Genomic DNA, 17,311 nt, shown 5'->3' with positions numbered 1-17,311 from the left:
GCACACTTTTAAAAAATTGAATCTTAAGAAGAACAGATTTTGACACATACGTAAACAACTGTGGCGAGTTATCCTGTGTTTTATTAAAAGTGTGCAGCCAATTTTTGTGCAGTTCAATTTTTTAAAGTCTACGATTCTTTTATTTGTCTATTTCCTGGTTCTGGAACAATACCTGGCATATGGTAAGTACTTAATATCTGTTGAATGCATTTAAATATAGTCAAACGAGGAAGAGGGACTCTTGCTTGGAAACAGAAGTATTCTGAGATAGAAGACAGTCTTGGAATATGAAGCAGGTACAAATTGGCTTGATTTCATTGCAAAATTCAGGGATTAGCATTTATTATCTTTAGGGCTCTGAAGTTTTACGTCTACCTGTTTTTCTTCCACACACATATTTAAATATGCACCTGGTAATTTGAATTTACAAATTGAAAAAAACAATGTCATAATTTTTAAAATTACAATATATGATATCAGTATACCTATAATAAAATACTTGGCCATTTTACATTTACAAGATAAATCCTATTTTATGTTAAAATTAAGCTGAATTTTATTCCATTCAATAAACTCTTCCTTTTACTCAGAAAAGAGTGCTAGCTATAAAATAACTTGTAACTTTTACCTGCACCTGTGATGATGTCTAGTTTTATGAGTAAAATAATCATAGTGCTATTTGAATATTATTTCCTTAGACAGGAACTAATGTTTAAACTTCATGATATCATTTTGTATCATGATATTTGAAAGGTTTACATTTCACATTATTATTACCATGATATGGCTCTCAATCTCTATTATGTAACATTTAAAATCTATGAGATTATTTAAAAGAATAGGGGGGAGTCTTCCCTTGTCTCAAGTTTCGTATTACAGAGTTTATCTAACATATTATATTTTTAACTACCAGTGTCTTGCGTCTAAGCCTCAAGAGATGTTATGCATGCATTACCACATTCATGATCATAAAGGAATAGAAAATGTTCAAAGACGACTTTGTACACGTATATGCGTGCTTGAATGACACCAGGGCTGCTGGCTTCCCTTGGAGAGACAAAAGTTTTCTCTTGGTATTTTCACATCTAAATATTAACACCCTCAGTTGGTTTAGAAGCAGCTTCAGAGACACTGTGACCCTTTTGAAATTATGAAAATAAGTCCAGTATTATAACATCCCAGTCTTTTTGCTTTTTATTCTCTAGCCCTTCTACAACTTAAATTGTCCAATACCTATTTGAAATTTTGAAATTTTTTACTACATCATACTGAATAGAAAATTGTATATATTATATTACATTACATTACATTACATTACATTACATTACATTATATTATAATTTCTTTCCTAAGGTCAGATAATTGTCTGGTTAAATCCAGGAGATAGATAGGGGGTGCCTGGGTGGCGCAGTCGGTTAAGCGTCCGACTTCAGCCAGGTCACGATCTTGCGGTCCGTGAGTTCGAGCCCCGCGTCAGGCTCTGGGCTAATGGCTCAGAGCCTGGAGCCTGTTTCTGATTCTGTGTTTCCCTGTCTCTCTGCCCCTCCCCCGTTCATGCTCTGTCTCTCTCTGTCCCAAAAATAAATAAAAACGTTGAAAAAAAAAAATCCAGGAGATGGTGATACACTAAGAAAATCGCTTTCATTGTGAATTCTATTTTCTTTGATTTGTTTATCTGAGTGACTTTACTTTTTCCTCCCATTTGTTTCCTCTGTATGTGATTCTTTATGAAAATGACGAGAAAAGGAAGCCAGGATGGTTCATATTGGGCTCCAGACTTCACCTGTCACTCTCTTTTTGGTCACACCATTATCATCATTAGGAGGTAAGCGTGACTTCCCTTTCTGGCTTGATTATCTTTTTCCTTTATAGAGATAGCATTTGCATGAGAGTTGAAAGGTTTATTACAGGAAAAAAAAATCTAGGAGGGAAAAGATAAGCATAGCAGACTATATTGGCCCCCTAATATAGTTCTATTAGGTCTGCAGGCTCTGACTGTTTAAATGAATGGAGTTACCCTTAACAGGTAGAATTCTAAATTTCTGTGCCCTCCTTTTTTTCTCGTTTCCAACCATGAAGGGAAATTTTTAATCTATGTATGGAAACATTTAAATTCTTTCTTAATAATGTGAGTCTACTCTATGTGCATTAGTTTCAAGGGACACTAGCATTAGTGTTCTCATAGGGATGAGTATTCTCTAGTTTCTATAACTGAGCTATCCAAAAACTCATTCAAGGGGTGCCTGGATGGCTCAGTCAGTTAAATATCCAACTTTGGCTCAAGACACCATCTAGCGATTCATGAGTTCAAGTCCCACATAGGGTTCTGTGCAGAGAGTTCAGAGCATGGAGCCTGCTTCATATTCTCTCTCTCTCTCTCTCTCTCTCTCTCTCTCTCTCAAAACTAAACATTAAGAGAAAAAGCTCATTCAAGCAGAGGTACGGTTATATGCATACATGGTAATGTAGGTATTTCAAGTCATTAAATTTGCATTACAGATAAAGTGAGGAGAAAACACAGCTTAAACATATTGCCACTGTACTAAGAATAGTAACTTTTAAACTGATTTATTGGCCTAGAATTCAGGTAAGTATCATATATAGAAGACAAACAAAAAACACAAAAATATCTTGAGATATTACAAGGGTATATCATAAGAGATTATTTGGAAAAAGAAGCTTATGCATTCTTAATAGAAAGAGTTTAAAAGAAACTATGATCCTACACGAGTGTTAGAAAAACTGGAGAGAAGTTCAAGGGGCAAGTCGGTTAAGCGTCTGACTTCCACTCAGGTATAGACCTCATGGTTCATGAGTCTGAGCCCCACATCGGGCTCTCTGCTGTCAGTAAAGAACCTGCTTAGGATCCTGCCTGTCCCCCTTTCTCTCCGCCCTTTCTCCACCTATCAAAAATAAACATTAAAAAAAAAGATGAAGTTAAAGAAAGGTACCTCTGAAGATGTGGATAGTGGTTGCTCAAAGTCAGATATACCCAAGTGTAGGTCTTGGACTAGAGCGTAGGGATGCAGGTTGAAAAGGGAGTTTGTGGGGAAATCTTCAGTGTTCACAGCAAAGGCAGACTGGAAGCTGGGGGATAAGTCCGAGAAGCTCCTGCATTTGCCACATGCAAGTTTGTGAAGCCAACAATGAAATCGACAAACTGATGAATTTTCTAAGCTTCAGGACCTCCCAGTGATTACGGTCTCACTTCTGCTTTGTGAATCTCAAGCAAATTTTCATCACTGGACATTTGGTTTTTTTTTTATTTTTTTTTCAACGTTTATTTATTTTTGGGACAGGGAGAGGCAGAGCATGAACGGGGGAGGGGCAGAGAGAGAGGGAGACACAGAATCGGAAACAGGCTCCAGGCTCCGAGCCATCAGCCCAGAGCCCGACGTGGGGCTCGAACTCACAGACCGCGAGATCGTGACCTGGCTGAAGTCGGACGCTTAACCGACTGCGCCACCCAGGCGCCCCTCATCACTGGACATTTGTAAGTAAGAACTATACATGGGGCGCCTGGGTGACTCAGGTGTTATGTGTCCAACTCTTGATGTGGGCTCAGTCATGATCCCAGGGTGGTGGGATCAAGACTTGCATTGGGCTCTATGCTGAGTGTGCAGCCTGCTTAAGACTCTCTCTCTTTCCTTGGCCCTTCTCCCCCACTCACACTCTCCTCCTACCCCCTAAAAAAAGAACTACACAAAAGCCATGCCTGTCAGGGATGGAAGAAGCGGTTATAGAGCCAACTTGACCATGAAGCCTACAAAGAATCTAGCATTTTTTTTTTTTTTGGTACATTGCAATAACTCTAGTAGCAGTAGGGTTATGGAAAGTCTAACACAAACCTGAAACTTTCATAATTACACCAAATAGACTTGGAGGTGAGACTGATTAAGTAATCACAATTGAAGTCACTAGAGAGAAGTGTTTTACAGAAAGAATTAAACGAAGCAGAAACCAAGAGAAACAGATGTGAGAAGCCAGATTATCCTGGAAAGAAAGGAAAAGGGTGGGATTAGTGACTCATGCAACTTCACTGGAAATTGTACTCTGGGACCAGATAAATTTTGTTATACCCTTGTGGCACATTTCTCTCCTTATTCTCTGGTAAATGTAGATATATGATACTTTCAACAAAAAGTACACTGACCAAGAAAATGTCCTGGCTAAATTATGTTCTTTTTTCTGTCATGCAATTAACTAACAACCCTGTTCTGTTTGTAAAAGGAACTGATCAATCAGCATAAACTGTAAATGGACCCACTGTAGACACAGACTATGTAGATTCACATTTTAGCTGTGCCACTCAGACAGGCTCAGGGAGAATTACCTACTTACCTTGCCTATCTGTGCCTAAGGTTTTCATTTATTAATTGAGGATGCCATTATTGGAAGGTAGTACAAGGCTCAAATGATTAACTATTGATACAATTCTTAAGAGACTACCTGGTAAGCTTCAAGCAATTTTTGAGCTAATAATGACAGATTCAGAGATGGGCCAAAAAATCACTTTTGAACAATTCTATCTCCAAACATACCAGAGTCCAGGATCTTTATCATAAGTATTCCAAAAGAATCAATAAAAAATAATAATGAACAGTGGGAGACCTCATAGTCACTATCTAGAATTTGTCTTTACCATGTTGATGGGTCTTTCAAGTCTGATGCGTATTATCAGTTAGGAAGAGGCCACTGAAAAAGACCTCGGCCAACAAATTTCCTCCCTTCCTTGAATCTCTATGGACGATCCGTTCTACATGTTAGCAAAACAACAAAATTGATCTCTACGCCAGAAATCTGGGTATTGAAAAGGTATGAGAGATAATAAAATATATTTTGTAGATACTTAAGTTTCACAATAGATAATTATTTTATAACATCATTTCTTGTGAAGTTCTAGATTCTAACTGAATAATAAGGACATCTGTGAACCCTTAAGCATATGATGATTAACACTAAAAATTAGCAGTATACAAATATTATAAAATAATGAATAATCAATCTAAGTATTATTATGTACTTGGATACAATGCACATGTACAAGTTCAGTAAATTGTACACTTAAGAATAATACCTTATATTTTCACTAGGTTCTCAAAGTTGTTCTAAAGGTTACTATTTTTCAAATGTTTTATTTAGGATATCAGCTTGTTCTTAGTGGAAGGACCCATTCATGTCACTATCACACATATTATTGGAACCAGAACAATTTACTTTGTCTCTTTGTTTCTTTCCTCCCCCCTTTTTATTTTTGATCCATAAGATTGTCAAACAGATAAACTCAACTTTTCCAAATTAGTTGTGAACCTGCTGATGTGTTGTAATAAAATCAACACTTTCCCTTTGTATGGGTTGATTCTTTTTTTTTTTAAGTTTATTTATTTTGAGTGGGAGAGAGGGAGACAGCATGAGTGGGAGAGGAGTAGAGACAGAGAGAGAGAATCCCAAGCAGGCTCCACACTGTCAGAGCAGAGCCTGATGTGGAGCTTGAACTCACACACCGTGAGATCATGACCTGAGCTGAAGTCAGATACTTAACTGAATGAGCCACCCAGGTGCCCTTCTATGGGTTGATCCTGTCTTGTTCATTGAATTGCTTGTAAGTTCATGACTGATTTTGTTGTTTTTGCAGATTCTTCGAACATTTCCTGTTATGCTTTTACTTCATTTGTATTCTTCACCTTAGATTTCATATTATGATATCAACATTGCTAAACTGGCTTTCTTTATTTGCTCAAATTTCAAATTTTTAACTCTTATTCTTTTTATCTATTTTTAATTTTTTTAATTTTTTTAATGTGTATTTCTTTTTGAGAGGGAGAGAGAGAAAGTAACCGAGGGAGGAGCAGAGAGCGACGGGGACAGAGGATCCGAGGCACCGAGCCTGATAGGGGGCTCTAACTTGCCAAAGTGAGATCAAGACCTGAGCCAAAGTTGAACACTTAGCTGACTGAGCCACCGAGTCGCCCGTATCTATTTTTTTTTTTCATTTGGCAGTTGCAAAGACCCCCAAATTTATTTTTTTCTCCTCTAGAAATCTAACCTGCGAGCTTCTCATTCAGCGAGCGGGTTTATATTTGCTCTCTTAGATTGCATAGGGCAGACATTGCCACCACTGTGTCGCCAGCACAGTGTCCAGCACCAGCGAGAATGTCAAGAAACTCTGGGCTTAGCCTCTTCTCATTTACCAAAATTATTCCACTCATACTCAATCTGTCTTACTTCCCTCACCATCTTTACTTCTGTCTCAAATGGAACTAATCTTTTTTGCTCCTCTTTTGTATAGAGTGTGAGCTTAATGTACATTACCTTTATTTTTGTATTCTTTTTTGAGTGTAAGTTGACACACCATGTTACATTAATTTCAGGTGTACAACATAGTGATTCAACACATTTAGACATTATTCTATGCTCCCCACAAGGGTAGCCACCATCTGTCCTCAGGCGTCACTATTACAACACTAATGACTGTATTCCTTATGCTGTGCCTTTGATTCCTGTGACTTAGTCCCTCCAGATCATTTACACCTTTTTATCCAACCAACATCCCCACGTATTTCTTAGAAGCCTACATCTATGCTAGCATATTAAATTAAAAAACCCAGAAATATCTGTACTTCCGGGAGTCTCAAACTAGGGAAAGAAAGCTAAAATACAAAATTGCCATAATTTGGGATACATTCTGTAGTAAAAGAAGCTTCGAGGTACTTTTGACATCAGAAAAACAAAATAGGCAGCTGTGGTCTTTATGCTGCCTGGGAATTTAATGAGGTCGGAGGTAAAATGGGTAGGGGAGGCTTCGCCTTTGTTGATTTGTAAATAATAAGTGCAGTTCTAACGGGCAGAAGAAAGGAAGTCTCCCAGGGAAAAGGCCAGTACATGCAAAGAAGATGAAAGAAACCAGGGAAAGATGTATGAACTGCAATTGGAGACTTAGAAGGTAGATTCAGGACTATCTAAAAGCCACCTCGTTGGGGACGGGATTTGTACAGTTATGGCCTTCATTTAGGTCAGGTTGGTGGCTTGAAGATCAGAGTTTGAGTAATTATAACACTGAAATAGGCAAACACTACAAACCAGGGCTTTTTATCCCAGGGATCTAGTTGCTCAATATTTGCTAGCACACTACTGACTTTATCTCAAGTGTAATGAGGAATCATTAGAAGACTGCAAATTAGGGTGTGACATCTAATTTCCTGTGGCTGCTGTAACAAATTACCAAGCTATCATGGTAGCTTGAAACAACATTTGTAAACATACACTTCTGGAAGTCAGAAATCCAAAATGGGTATCAAGGCTAAAATCAAGGTACCTGCAGGTCTGCTTTTCTTTGGGAGATTCTAGGGAAATACTCTAGGCTTCCTTGCCTTTCCACCTTCTAGAAGCTGACCATATCCCTGGCTCATCAAAACTGCTACCTCTGCACTGTCAGCACAGTGTCGAGTACCATTTCTTATTCAAAACCACCAAGGTCTAGAAGAGTCTTTCTTACAATACATCAGTCTGACACTCCATCCTCCCTCCCTTTTCCACTTATAAGAATCCTATGATCACTCTGGGCTTGCCTGGATAATCCAGGATAACCTCCCCATATCAAGGTGAGCTGATTAGCAAACTTGATTCAGCCCTCAATCTTCCTCTTGCCATGCAATATGTTTATAGGTTCTGGGGAGTAGGACATGTACATCTTTGGGGAACCATTCTATACCTACTGTTGCCTTCAATAAAATTTGTTCTAGAAGTGGTACAGAAGATGGCCTGGATGCCATGTTAGAAGGATGAGACAATATCTCGGTGAGAGAAGATGAGAGCTTGAATTAAGTTAATGGAAGTTACAGTAAAAGTGGTGAGGAAAACTGATGACTTCTTTGTTGGACATAATGGTATGGAGAAAATGAAAGAAGGTGAAGCCTTAATACAATGCACAACTCTATCAACAAGCAATGATATTATTTCCATTTCCATTACAAACAAAAGTTATCAAATGGAGTTTATATTTTGGTAAAATTGTCTATTTTGTATTAGATTGCAAACCAAAACTGCAGTGCAATAGAAACGTTGTGTAACTTATCAAATCCTAGCAAGTAAAAGGCAGTTACCCTGATTCTTCAAATTTTTCCTCTGTGCCTTTCCTCTTGCTCTATAACATTCTTTCCATGGCTTTGCAATAAGTAACAATGGATTGGAGAAACAAATATTGCTTACTTCTTTATATAACTATACTCTAAAACCCACTCTTGAAGAACTCATAATAACTTTAATTGGTTCCTGGAGCTGGGATAATAGCCTATATGCTTTATATCTCCAAAGCAATAGCAAAAACTACCTATAAAACAGTTATGGAGATGAAATATTTGCTACTGTTATAAGAAGGCACAATTGTACATATTCTTAAATAGTGAGATAAAAATAATTTAGTGTATGTCAGGGGAAGAAGAGAGCCATCTAACTTGTGTCTGGCTCTTACCAGTTATCAGGGGGAAGGATTTATTAGGTAATACCTGTTCTTCTAAGCCTAGTTAAAACCAACCAACCAACCAACCATGTTCTTTTTATGATCAAAAAATTACCAGTTGTAGTATTCCTAAATTTTTCAAAGTGACAGAAAATGACTATGTTGCCAGCACAAAGTAGATGTTCAACAAATATTTACTGAAGAAATAAATTAACATAAAGCCAAAGAAATATTTCTCAAAAATCTTTAAAGCTCCAGAAATATACATTGATAACTCATATAATACCATATATTAACATTTGTGGACATTGAACTTTGGTCACAGAACTAACCCAAGTCACTGTCATATCTACAACTGTCACACTGTCCCCAATTTTTTGCTGCCATTCTTGACCCTCTTAAATCCACACCCATGTAACATCATCATTAGTCAAAACAAAATACAGTCATACCTCTCCTGCATGAAACCCTCTAGTGGCTTCCCACTTCACTGAGAACAAAATTCCCAACCTGTGGTCTCCAGGGTTTATCCTGACTGGCACCTATTTAGACAATGAGCCTCAGAACCTTCCTGGAATGTGCTGTCCCCAGATCCTGGCCTGTCAACTCTGAAGAAAGGCTTAACTAAAGTAATTCTCCTTTTCATCCTACCAAGGTAATCACCTCATTTCATATTATTCATGGATCTTAAATATCTTAAACCTTTTAGATTAGATCTATCATTATTACTCTATGTTTATCTCATTTCCTTGTTTATCTCTGGCTTACTGCCTCCTGCCCCTCCCCCATTAAAATCCAAGTGTCACGACAGCAAGTTGTGTTTGTTTTTGTTCATTGTTCTATCTCTAGGTAAGCCCTCAGCAAATATTTTTGTGTGATTTAATGCATGGTATTCCCTTTAAGTATAATAAATGCAATCTTACACAAGCACCAATTCATACTGTCTGATGAATTTAAAACTGACATCCATATATTCACCTCCGTTAAAATTTTACATAAATGAGACTCTTTTCACTGTTCAGGCAAGAAATATATAAAGCACGTTTTTGCTCATTTAGTTCTCTCTCTCCACATCATCTTAACCTTCAGCAAATTCTCTGGGCTTTATCCTCAAAATATATCCAGAATGTGACCAGACTCCCCCTATACCTCTAGTAACATGATCCAGGGAGCATCAACTCTTGTCTAGACTCCCATAAAGGAAAAAATATATACATATCATGTAGGTTGAGAGTTATACAAGACTGAAGCTTAATGAAAAATATATTAAGATATAAAATGGGAATTTTTATCCTGACAGGTATAAAATAATATCTCATTGTGGTTTTGATTTGCATTTCCCTGATAGTTAGTGATGTGGAGTATCTTTTCATGTGTCTGCTGGCTATCTGCATATCTTTTTTGGGGGGGAGAAATGCCTATTTATGGCTTTTCCTTTTTTAAATGGATTATTTGATTGGGGGGAGGGGGAGTTGAGTTGTATAAGAATGAGAAAGACAAGAAGTAACAAATGTCAGCAAGGAAATGGAGAAACAGGAATGCTTGTGCACATACGTTATGTAACGTGAAAATGTAAATTAGTGAAACCACTGTGCCAAACTATGGAGGTTACTCTCAAAGTTAAATATAGAAATATTGTGTGATCTAGTAATTCCGCTACTAGGTATTTACCCAAAGAAAATGAAAACACTAATTTGAAAAGATATACGCACCTCTATGTTTATCACAGCATTATTTATAATAGCCAATATATGGAAGTAACCCGTGTCCATTGATAGATGAATGGACAAAGAAGATGGGAGATACACACACACACACACACACACACACACACACACACACACACACACACTGGAATATTACTCAGCCATAAAAAAGAATGAATTCTTGCCATTTGCAACCAAACAGATGGATCTAGAGAGTATAATGCTAAGTGGAATAAGTCAAACAGAGAAACACAATACCCTATGATTTCACTTATATGTGGAATCTAAAAAACAAATGAACAAAGAAACAAACAGAAAACTAGACACTTAAATACAGAGAATCGGTGGTCACCAAAGGGGAGTTTTGTGAAGTGGACAGGCAAAATATATAAAGTGGATTAAAAAGTACCAATTTCTAGTTATCAAGTAAGTCACAGGGATGAAAAGTACAGCATAGGGAATATAGTCAATGATACTGTAAAAATGTTGTTTGGTGATAGATGGTAACTATACTTATCTTGATGAGCACTGAGTAATCTAGAATTACCCAATAACTACATTGTACAACTGCAAATTGTATAATATTGTATGTTAATTATATTTCAAAAAGAGAATTGGGATTTTTCAGCATACACATGGTGTTAAAGCCATGAGTATCTCTCTTAAGAGATTTAGTTTAGATTGGATGCAATGCTACTAGGCTTAGTGTTTGAAAAGAGGAAGAAGTACCAGAAAGAGATATTAAGAAGTTAGATCCAGTGAGATTTATGAAACGCCAATAAAATGTATTCACCTAGAACCAAAATTAGCAAGAGTTTCAAGCAGGAGCGACTAATCAACTATATTACATGTGCTGACAGACCAATTAAGGTGAGGGCTAAGAGTTGAACATTGGATTTAGCAACTCTGACAAAAATAATTTCAGTTTAGTGATCAGAATCAAAGCTTGAATAGAGTGAATTCAAGAGAACATTAGAGCTTAGTCATCTTGCATAACTGAAAATTTACATCAGTTGAACAGTAACTCCCCATTGCCAGCTTCCTCCAGCCCCTGGCAATCGACTTTCTATCTCTTCGTGATCCTGATTTCAATTCCTGTGGACATATATCCTGAACAAGTTCTAAATATCTGTTGTATAAAATAATATCTATAGTTAACAATACTATAGTAAACAATTTGCACTTAAAAAAACTGTTAAGAGACGGGCACCTGGGTGTGTCAATGGGTTGAGTGTCTCTTGATTTCCGCTCAGGTCACCATCTCGTTGTTCATGAGCTTGAGTCTCGGTTCTGAGCTGACACAGTGCTGCTGCTTGGGATTTTCTCTCTCTCCCTGTCTCTGCCCCTCTCCTACTTGTGCTGTCTCTGTCTCTCTCTCAAAGAAAGAAACATTTTAAAAAATTATTAAGAGAATAAGTCCTATGTTAAGCGCTAACAAGCAAACAAAATCAAAGGGCTATAAAGAAACCTTTAGTTGTGATGGATAGGTCTATCACTTTGATTGTGGTAATGATTTCCTCCAGTATATGCACATGTCCAAACTCATCAAACTGTAAACATTAAATATATGCAGTTTTTTGGGGCACGTAGGTGGCTTAGTCAGTTGAGGTTCGGGCCCTTAATTTCAGCTTGGGTCATGATCCCAGGGTTGTGGGATTGAGCCCTATATTGGGCTCTGTGCGAACAGTACAGAGCCTGCTTGGGATTCTCTCTCTCTGCCCCTCCCCCACTCGTTATGTGCTCTCTCAAAATAAACAAACATTAAAAATAAAATAGACATATACAGTTTTTATCAATTATATCTCAATAAAGCCAGGGATAGGGGAGACCATTATGGGAGAGAAAGCTTAGTGGTTTCTATAAAAATATCTTTTAAGTACCTTGCTATAAATGGGGTTATATTTACTCTAATTTCTCCATTTTTTACAATGAATGGACAATGGTTTTAATCGGCTTTAGAATAAGGATTGAGGTATTTGTGATTTTACTCTCTGGCCTTTTCTTAAAAGTATAAAAGCAGTTAGTTGACTATAGAACGTCCATTCCTATTCTTTGAAAGTTCCTTAAAGGGTCATCAATCCTGAACTCATCAGATACTATTAATGCACGTCAACAAAGCTGTATAGCTTGTGCTTATCTTTAAAAGTAAGGCTTTTTTGTTTGAATATTCAAAAATGAATTTATTATGAATAATTTAATGTCTTATTTTCTTTTTTAGTATAACAATAGATAATTATTTTATTATTCAGCCTCTGTTCCACATTCAATGGGGGAAAAACACATTTTCCCCTAGTTTTTTCTTTTTCTTTTTTTTTAACTCTTTGAAATTATATATGCTTGGTCGTACAGCTATTAAAATGTGTCTTTCTCTCATAGCCAAAAAACAAACAAGAAAACCATAAAATTTGGGGTAAGTTTTTTTCCCAAGAACTATTAAATTCTATTTGAATAGTAAACTCACCTTGCACATTATTCAATCAGAACTAGAATTTACAGGACTGATTAACCAGGAAATAATTGTTTGATCTTATCAAGAAAAAATCAGAGGTAAGTAACTTAGGATCAGTATTTATCTAAGTACTTTCTCTTCCTCCTGTAGGTCAGAGGATGAGCTGGATTATACCAGGTGTTTTGTGAAGCTTTTTTATAACATAGCTATGCATCCAAGATATTTAGTTTCTTGAGGATCTTAATCTTGCTATCAATAGTCAAAGAAAGGCATTATGTCTTTTTTAAATGTTTATTTTGAGAGATAGAAAGCACGAGTAAAGGAGGGGCAGAGAGAGGAGAGAATCACAAGCAGACTCTGCTCTCTCAGCTGTCAGCAAAGAGCCTTATGGGGCGGTGGGGGGTGGGGGGTTCCATCTCATCATGAGCTGAACTGAAATCAAGAGTTGGATGCTTAACCAACCGAGCACCCTAGGTGCCGTGAAAGGCACTACATTTTTAACTCAGCACATACTAAATGTAAGATGTAGTACCAGGTGCTAAGCAAATAACTATATAAACTCATGGGTAATCATCATAATATTCATGTTTCTATGCTAACTACACTTTGTAATGCACTAGTTGTATTTTGAATATGTAAAAATTGGCTCAAACTAAATTAATGATGTCTGCTGTTAGAGTTAGTAGTCTAAGTCATGAAACGATATGACATTCTCATCAGTAATAATCATTTTCCTAATTCTACATTCCATTGAAATGGGGTAATTCAGACAAGTTTTGGATCTTACTATTTTTAAAAATAAGCATCATTTTACCTAATTGTTTTTCCTAACGGGCTGAACTGTTTCCCCTTCCTGTTATAGGTGGGAAATAAGCTGGATTAGACCTGGTGTCCTTTGAGGTTTTTCTTTAATATGGTCATAACCATGAGACACCTGGGTGCTTCAGGGGGTTGAGCCTTGGATTTGGTCTCAGCTCATGATCTTGCAGTTTGTGAGTTCTAGCCCCACATCAGGATTGCTACTGTAAGTGTAGAGCCTGCTTCAAATCCTCTGTCCCAAAGTCTCTCTCTGCCCCTCCCTTGCTTATGCTCTCTCTCTCTCTCTCAAAAATAAAAATTAAAAAAACTCATATATGGTCACAGCCATGTGTCCAAGCTATTCAATTTCTTTCTGATCTGTAACATTTTTCATGAAGACCTGCTTAAAATTATATTTTATACTCACTGGGAGGAGATGTTGCTAAATAGATTCCATTACATAGATGTGCTGCTAATATTTACGACTTATCCTGAAAATCAACAGCCAGAAGGCTAAGAGGAAAAATTTAGTGTGCATCTACCAATCAATTAAAACTTACGTGGAGTCTCAGGAGAATATGAAAAAAAGGCAGGAGATACACTAACCTTCAGAAATGTTGACAGTGAGGAGGGAGACAGTCTAAGTCCCAGAAATACTTAGGTCTTGATTACAATGCATTTCAGAAAGACTCTAGATTGGCCCAACCATCAAGAAGAAGTGTCCCCTGTAAGGACTTATTAGTGTTTCTTGTTGATGATCGGTATGATTTTGCAGTCATCCTTTATAGCAAAGAGTAATATTTTAACATTGTTACAAATAAAGACTATAGAAGATCATTTTAGGATTAAAAAAATTCAACCTTCCTTTGAACTCTTACCTACATCACCATCGTCAAAATGGGAATCAGTACTTCAATGGATCAAAACAGGATTCAAAACTATTACATTTGGGGTTTTATCTTCTCTTTATGATGATAAAGCATTATAATGGAGAAGATATCTTCATTGTTATCTTCCCCAGTTGACTAATCATGTAATAATTCTTTAATTCCCTCAACTACTCAGTCCATCTGTGCTTCCTGGATTTAATACCCTCAAGTTTAAATGTTCTTGCTTTCCCCACATATTATGGTTTAAACAACCTGTTAAACAAAAGTTTAATACTGCTCTCTCAATATCGATAACAACAGAGGGACAAAAATTGCCTTTCTCACAGTCCAGAACAATTTGGTAAACTTCAATTAACCAGCAATACCATCATTTCAAATTTAAGAGTTATATTACTTTAATTAAACGATCTTAGCCAAAAGTTTCCTGTAGTTACTACTAGATATAACAGTTCTACAAAGGTGTATATCATCATTTAATAATTTAGTTAAGCAGGGGATTAGTAAATTGTCACTGTTGTATAGAAAGTATTCTTAAGTAAGCCTGACCCCTAATGAAAGGCTCTTCTGTTTTTGTTTTAGTTTTGGAAACAGCATGAGTGGGGCAGATGGGCAAAGAGAGAGAGGGAAAGGGGCGGGGGGAGGAGGGGAAGGAGGGAAGGAGGATCCCAAACAGGCTTGACACTCAAATACAGAGCCTGACACGGGGGGGTTGATCCCATGACCATGAGGATCATGACCTCAGCCGAAATCAAGATTTGGATGCTCCACCTACTCAGGCGTGCAGGAGTCTCAACATTCTTCTGTTGTAAGACAAAATTCTCCAGAAAATGTGGACTTTCTTTCAGTTCAGACTAGTCAGATTGCAGTTGACAGTGTGGCAAATTGCAAAAATGACCATAGCTCGCCACCAGTCTTCTCCTTTACAGTATGACCTAGCAGTTCTTTGCATCAAGAAACGGAATTTATTTCCCCACCCCTTGAATTTGGGTTGGCTCTGTGACTTCCTTTGCCAAGAGAATGGTGACAGATGGCACAGCGTAGAAGTTCCAAGCCTGGACTGCAGAAGGTCCTGCTCTCTTCCTTTCCTTCTCCTGGAGACCTACCTGGCTGCCATGTGAACAAGCCTGGACTAGCTTTCTGAAGGTAGATAAACCATATGGTGCACAGAAAAGGCACCCACCTGAAGTTTTCCTAGTCTAACTGAGCATTAGCTGGCATGGTCCCTGACTACAAAGATGTGCAAGGCAGTGCAGCCAACATCATGCACCTACCTAACGTTACATCAGCAGACTCGCCTAGTTGACTCATAGACTCTTAAGCAATAATAAAATGTTTTAAGATAATTAAGTTTTGTGGTGCTTGGTAAGCAGCAAAAGCTAACTGATCCAGGTGGAAAGAAACCCCCCAAAAAAAGGGAGAAATTATTGTAATCTTAGTGAAATACATCAGGACAGCTACAGGAAAGTCAATGATGAAAGCCCCTTAGGAACTACTAGAACCCAGGGGTCAATCTTATGCTTCTTCTTCTATATATCAGTCAACTAAGGCTAGGGTTACATTGCACAAAAGGACAGCTCGTTAGCAACACTACTGAGAACACTGTCAGAAAAAGAGGTTTAGGAAAGATATCCATTGCAAACTCTTGTTCAGTTGTGAGAAGACCTGTGGTTTTAGTCATAGATAGTACATTATCCATTAATACCCATCCCTCCTACTACACAGACCACTTCATGATTCCTAATGTATATTCTGAAACCCCATCCACTGATGTGAACCTGTGTATCCAAATTTCCTCTTTCATCCTGTTTTGTACTTTAATACCGTAACTCCCAGCTGATTTTGGCAAAATCATGTAATATTCTTTCACAGTAACAATATCTAGAAAGTAGAAGAATCCCTTTTTAATATTCAAGAGTCTGAGAATCCATGCAACTCAAGGAACCCACTAACTGCAAGGTAGCGTAAGCAGGAATATACATTCTTTGAATGTCAGGTCAATTCATGTTCTGGCACAATCACATTATGACTGATTTTTACTAAGCATGTGTTCATGAAATTCATGTAAATTCAGGTAAAATAAAGACTTTTTGTTTTAAAGTCTGAGACCTGAATCGCTGACTACATTTTTGTTGGAAATAAGTGAGTGATCTTGCTCAAAGTGATATGACCTAAAAAGTATGTTAAAATGTTTTACTAGAAAATATGTTTGTTATGCAAAACCAAGTGAGAATAGAAAGATATTTTTTAAATTCTCATTATTCATGAATGTTAGGTTTGAAAATTTTTAGATTAAAAATTATTGTTAGACATAGGTCTAAACTTAAATACAAAATCAAACCTTTGAATCTATTCAGTTTTTGAAAGGGTAGCAGTTTGGTGGCTCCATCAATGATAATCAATGGTAGTCAGTCATGTCAATATAATCTTGTGCAGATGGAGGATGGTAATCAATTTTCAAAAGAATAAGGTTTTACTAGATTTGGTGGCTCTGAAGAGATGCATGTTGTGTGCGTTTTGCGTTTCATTTTGGAATTGAACAGTCTACACAATTTTGTAACCATATATATGATATATATTGTATACACACACACACACACTCTGGAGGGTTCATATCATATTATTTTCAAATGATCCATTTCATCTAATGTCATTGTTTTTACAAGATGAGTTTTATAATGTATGGTAATTTAAAATTGCTTGAAGAAAATATGCTGAGAATTTTGTGACAAAAATATAATGTATCATATACATTATAAAATGCTACATCTAGCTTAATCATATATATATTTACAAAATGAATTATCGGACACCTATTACTTAATATTGCTTTCTTCATTGTAAATGCTTTCTGTTTATGTCTGTTGTCCGTCCATTTATAAAGAAATAATTGAATTATCAAAACATATATCCTTCAAGCAACTGTGGACAAAAAACAAATGCACTTTTTTTTTTAATTTTTTTTTCAACGTTTTTATTTATTTTTGGGACAGAGAGAGACAGAGCATGAACG

General features: G+C 36.8%; 1 pseudogene; it reads left to right on the top strand.

The window, feature by feature from the left end:
- Nucleotides 1–1,733: 1,733 nt before the first annotated feature.
- Nucleotides 1,734–17,311, top strand: part of LOC121028962 (protein FRG1-like) — a 29,431-nt pseudogene continuing 13,853 nt past the window's right edge.

This window comes from Herpailurus yagouaroundi, unplaced genomic scaffold (assembly GCF_014898765.1).
Source record: "Herpailurus yagouaroundi ecotype Mexico unplaced genomic scaffold, PumYag 100, whole genome shotgun sequence".
In the NCBI taxonomy this organism is placed as follows: Eukaryota; Metazoa; Chordata; class Mammalia; order Carnivora; family Felidae; genus Herpailurus; species Herpailurus yagouaroundi.
Note: the sequence above shows the minus strand (reverse complement) of the source record. Positions and strands in the feature narration are given on the sequence as shown.